Source organism: Muscardinus avellanarius (assembly GCF_963383645.1).
Source record: "Muscardinus avellanarius genome assembly, chromosome: 9".
NCBI lineage: Eukaryota > Metazoa > Chordata > Mammalia > Rodentia > Gliridae > Muscardinus > Muscardinus avellanarius.
Window position 1 is genome coordinate 59,300,867 of NC_137795.1, and position 6,329 is coordinate 59,307,195.

Sequence of the window (6,329 nt, forward strand, 5' to 3'; positions counted from 1 at the left end):
TACCTGATTCAAGTTGTATACTGAACTTTTGTTTCAGCAAATGTAGTAAATGTATTTTCACCTAAATATATTCACACCTAAAATACTAATAGGAAAGTGGATTGGGAGAAATCCTTATTTCAACTTGGATACTGTTTTTAAAAACTTTAGTTGTTACGCACCACATGACATTTCAGTCAATGATTGCATATATAACAGTGGTCCCATGAGATTATAAAAAGTTGAAAAGTTCCTATTGCCTAGTAACATTGTAACTTTTATAATGGTATGGCTGATAAAAGAAAAATTCTGTGATATCCTAAATTCAATTATCAGGGCTAGACAGATGATAAAGGAAAAGAGAGGCATTAGCAATTAACAATCTTCAATTAACGATTAATAATAACAATCTGCAAGCAAAAACTGACAAAAGACTTCACATTCCTGAAAGTATGTTGAGATCTTGAATTAAACCGTATCATCTCTGAGCACAAGGTATCTACATGTAAGCCTGTTTACATATAAACTTCCCAGACTGTTGACCTCAGTCAATCCAGAAGCAACAATTATTTCCTCTTATGGACTCTCCTCCTATCCCACACCTTCCCAGTTTTACATTATACTGACCCTCTTAGTTATAGCCAGTATAGATTCAATTTATGCTTTCCTTCTGAAACTTTGGTTGATAAAAATACTCTTAGCTCTAGAACTAATGGACACTTTTCTATGTGTTATCAGCCTGGCTCCTAGTAGTTGTGGAACTTTGTCAAGACCTGGTCCTTTTTTGGCTACTAACTGTAACAGCTCAATAAACTCTATTCCAGAGATCCCCTTGGTCTCAAGGGTTTGGCTTAGTATCTTAGCAGCTACAGGATCCAGTCTTCAAAGGAAAGGGGACATAATTCCCTCGCAGCCAAGTACAGTAGTACAGTAGCAGTACTCTCACCAAAGCCAGGCAAGTGCCTCCTGTTTGAGCCTTCCATGGCCCTGGAATTGAGCACACAAGACTTGTGGCTGGCATTCAGGCTTTGCTGAGCCCCTTTTGGTCAACTATAAGAGGCTGCCCTGGACATCTTTGGCAATTGCCCATTTGTAAATACCGATGAGTTGCCCAGGGAATTCCCTCAAATTTGAGAAAAGGATGCCTTCAAATTTGTATTTATTAAGGAACTCACTCAAGTATGGGGTCATAGCTGTGTGGGGACTCTCTTGAATTGGGGAGTATATTTTGTTTTTCTGTTTTTTTGTTTTGTTTTTATGGGTGGTTTTGCCTAAAATACTTTGAACCCATAATGACATCTTGTGGCCATTTGTTGTGATTACAATTTGTATCTTGGTTGCTCTCAGTTAAACCAACAAGCTTAACTCTGTTATTCAAACGAGGACGCGTTGAGCAGCATGGTGGCACATACCTATAATATCAGTTTGTGGGAGGCTGAGATGGTTGCATTTTAGGTTCACACTCAGCCTCAGAAATTCAGCATATCCCTCTGCAACTTACTGAGACCCTGCTCAAAAACAGGGTCTTGTTTTATTTCTGAAAAGTTAAAAGGGCTTGGGGGGATAGCTTAGAGATAGAATGTCCCTGGGTTCAATCTGGAGTACCAGAAGAAAGAAAAGAGAATAGATTAAAATTTTATTCTGAATTTGCTTCTTTTAGATCTCTCAAAAGAGGTTTCCAAGCAACTGGAAAGTACAGAAGTATTGGGACAATTGCCCATGATGCATAGTGATCTTGTAGGGTTTCCTACCAAATAACCAGTCCCAGGTTAGAAGGAACATTTCTGGCCCTTTTAGAAGGTGTACAATAAGGGACATGTTCTCCCAGCTCCTCAAGTGTTCTCATGTGGTGTGATGTTCAGAGCCCTCCAGGACCCATAGGAGAGTAGCCAACGGCCCGTGGGTGACCCTTTGGGGAATGGTACTCACAAGATGCACACTTCAAACCCAAAATATTCACTTCCCACCATTGACTGAGAGCAACTGTTTTATAAGGTATACGAAGTCAAAATTCTGTACCTTTTGACCCTTTTTGCTGGGCATGATGGCACATGCCTGTAATTCCAGCAACTCTAAAGGCTGAGGCAGGAGGATAGTAAGTTGGAGATCAGCCTGGGCAACTTAACAAGACTCTTTCTCAAAATAAAATTAATAAAAAGGGATAAGGATGGTAGAGTGCTTCCCTAGCATATGTGAGGCCCTGGGCTCAACACTTGGTATTGCAGATATATAGATGAGATAGATGATAGATAGATAGATAGATAGATAGATAGATAGATAGATAGATAGATAGATAGATGATAGATAGATAGATGATAGATAATAGATGATAGAAAGAAAGAAAGATAGATGATAGATAGATGATAGATAAGTGGATGATAGATCTTCCAGGAATGCCAGCTGATGCTAAGAAATTTGAAGCTGAATTGTGCATCTTTTTATTAAAATGGATTAATATTTCTAAGGATTGCAGATTTTAGAAATCTAGCAAAATTTTGTACAATCTAAGTTAGAAATCAAATGTACTAAACAATGAGGATGAAAAATTTATTTCACCCAGCACATAGTAGATAATATGCAGACTATAAAATTGCTCCTCTGCAAGACTATCTTTCTAAAATAACTCAAACCTATAATTAAGAAAATAATGCTTAAAAAAAAGAAAGAAAATAATGCTTTAGAAAGTTCTAAAGCGGCTTTCTCTAATACTGACCTTTTTGTGTCCTTTAATCCCATTTATCCAACTGTCCCATGGCTCTGGAACCTGAAAACCTAAAACCACATAAAGTTTTTATAGATTAAGCCTAGCCAGGTGTGGTGGCACACACTTGTAATCCCAGCATTCGGGAGGCTGAGACTGGAGGATCACGGTTCGCGGGCAGCCTCAGCTACTTAGTGAGGCCCTCTGCAACTCAGTGAGACCCGGTTTCAAAATAAAGAAAATAGGGCAGGGGGTGTAGCTTGGAGGTCAAATGCCCCTGGGTTCCACTCCCAGACCTGCAAAAAAAAAGAAAAGAAAAGAAAAAAGATTAAGCCTTCATCCCAGTGTGGTGGTGCACATCTGTATTCTGTATTCCCTGTTTTGGGAGGATAAAACAGGGGATCACAAGTTTGTGGCCAGCCTCTGCAACTTACCAAGACCTGTTTCAAAATTATAAAATAAACTAAAGGTCTGGGGTTCAACCCCCAATGCCAAGATAAAACAAAACAAAGAGATCAAGCAGACATAGAAAAATCTTTCTTTTTCCAATTCCTTAAGGGGATATGCCTAATCTCAGTAATTTAAAAGAACACACTACAGTTAAAGATCAGCTTACCAACTGAATCATTCTCAAAGTACAACTTTCTGGGATTTTAGTTATCTATTTTGAAAGTCATTGTAAAGGATATTTTTATCTACAAAGCTACAAAGAAAATTTCCATTTGTAAGGGTATCCACCTCTTCAAGGACAGATTTTTAAAGTGGTAAAAAAAAAAAAATACTAACAAATCTACACAACAAGCCTCACTCTCGCCATTTTTTAAAAAACTGGGCTTTCCACCTAGCCTCAAAAATTAAAAAAAAAAAAGGTGTTTAGATTTTGTGTCTTTGTTATACAAATATTCTACCTAGTTTCACCTAAAAGTCTTATCTTTGGAAGTGCAAATTTCAGGTTAACTATTGCTAAGGGCAATGGTAAAGATAATAAGACCCCCCTTTTTTTCCTCGGTCCTGAAGATGGAACTCAGGGGCATCCTATCTCAGAACAACACTCCCAAGCCCTATTTTTTTGTTCTTCATTTTGAAACGGTGTGGCTGAGTTGCAAAGAACCTCACTAAGTAGCTGAGGCAGGCCATGAACTGAGATCTTCCTGTCTAAGCCTCCCAAATGCTGGTATTACAAGCATGGGCCACCACGCCCGGCTTGAGAGAAACTATTTTGAAGGTGACAAATGGAGATTTAAATTAAAGCTCTAAGATGTTTATTTCTCTACTTTTATGTGTTACATCTACATGTATGTTTATTTCTATCCATGCTCTTGTATTTTGTTTACATGGTACCAAACTGACTTAGAAGTAAGTACTCACAAATAAAATGAAACCAAATGCTTTTCAAACTTTACGTGACTTGAGAATATCTGAATAACACTAAAAATATTGTTGACTTAAGGAAAAGACAGTTGTGAGTTCTTATTAAAAAAAATCGTGATAGGTTGGGTCCTTCCCTTTCCTCATGGGACCCCACAGCGGGGACAGGAGACAAAACCCTGGAAGCCAAAAGCAGAGATGCCATGAGTCTCCCAACATCTCTGGACAGACTCCAGAGGTCGTGAGACTCCAAATGTCGTGCACAAGAGAACCAGCATTCTTGTGCCGCTAGCTCCACTACAAGATAAATACCCTGACTTCCTCTCTGCCACGTGAAAATACCCTGACTTCCTCTCTGTTATGTGACTCTGCTGACTATGTGACTCTGCTGTGCAGTCATCGGTCCCTTCCCCCACAGTTGGCAGACCTTGCCCAAAGGTGCCAGTTTAATTGAAGAGGCCTTTAATAACTTGGATAGTGTTTGCCTTCTTCATGACCCCCAACTCAATTTCAACGTTACATCTGGTGCCAAAACCCTCCAAACCTGAGAAGACATTTTTTTGTTTTTTATTTTTCTCACTTTTTAACTCCTCCTTCAGCCCCAGACTCTCCGACTCAACTCTCAATAGGACCAACCACTTTCTTTTAGACCGAGTGTATCCCCAAGGTCCCATGCTGGGCTCGCTGAGCAACACACATCCACCAGCTGCTCAGGCCCCGTGGCTACCACTCCAGCTCCACACTCCTGCACCCTGCAGAGGTCTTTGAAACAGAGTAAGTTCCTTCTCTTCCTCTAGACAGTGGGTTCCAGCTTCTTGGCTCCTCTCCAGACTTGGGTCTTCCCTTTCTGCCAGTCCACTGGAATCTAAAATCCAAGGGCTTGGTGACCCATTGTCCTCTGCTCCACTGGGACGACTCACCCGTTAGACCCCAGTGATGACTGGGCTTCTCGAATCGAGGCTCCCTGAACAACCAGGTCATCCTCTGGTCTTGAGAAGGGAAACATCTCTCCTGCCCTCTTGACCCCTATTTTTGAACACTGATCAGGATAATTGGGAACACCTATTTCCTGTTCTTTGTTCTCACCCATGGACCAGACATGGGAAGCCAGAATTCCAAAATAATGGGTCACTGTAGTCCCAAAACAGAACTCTGGATTTTAATACACTAACTGGGATCAGCAACTTTTCTAAGTGATCTGGTAAATTGTTGGAAGTCCTTCATGTCCAGGCTTTCCTTTTAAATGCGCTCCTGTCCCTCCGACCACTCTCTCCAACTGCCATTTTCCCATCAGCTGCTATTTTGTGATGATGCGTAGTCACTACCTGGTGCTGCCACAGTTGCCATTTTGGTCGCCATCTTGTGATGTTAGACAGTTGCAACCTTGTGACGTTCCACAGTCATCATCTTGTGATGTTGCAGTCACCATCTTGTGACCTTGCTGGGTTATAGGAGCCATTTTCTGATTTTACCCCCGCATCCCCTAGGATCTCTCCTCACTGCCCCAACCACCAGCCTACCCTAAGAAGGCCTCTCATTTTAACCTGCTTCCCCCCCCCCCCGCTGTCCTCCCTAAGGGACCAACCCTTACTTCCCCTTCGCCCCCTATAAGTTACCGTAGCTGCTCCAAGGACCCCCCTTCTCTCTTGGCCCTGCTTCATAAGGTGGCTGCAGAAGGCGTAGTACGTGTCTTTGCTTCTTTCTTCCTCTCAGACCTTGCTCAAATTGAAATAAAACTGGGTTCTTTTCTCACCAATCCATCCGGTTTTATTAAAAAATTCCAATATATCGTACACGCGTACGATCTCACGTGGCGGGATCTTCATGTTATTTTAACCTCTGCCTTAACTCTAGATGAACAGGATTGCATTGTGAAGGCTGCCTGAGAACAGGCCAACCCAGCGCTACCTATGGGAGCAGGTGCGGTACCTTCTAAAGATCCTCACTGGGAGTATCAGCCAGCCCCAAATGGTGGGAGTAAGGAAATAAAAGTGCCGGGCGTGGTGGCACACGCTTGTAATCCCCTCCCTGCTGCGTGACTCTGCCAACCAACCATGACTCTGCTGACTGTGTGACTCTACTGCTCAGTCATCGGTCCCTTCCCCCATGGTCAGCAGACCTTCCCCAAAGGTGCCAGTTTAATTAAAGAGGCCTATAATAACTTGGCTGGTGTTTGCCTCCTTTGTGACCCCCAACTCAATTTCAGCGTTACACTGAGGTGATTAGAGTTTTTTCTTGGATGATCATTACCTAAACATCCATATACTTGGGAAATGGTTAG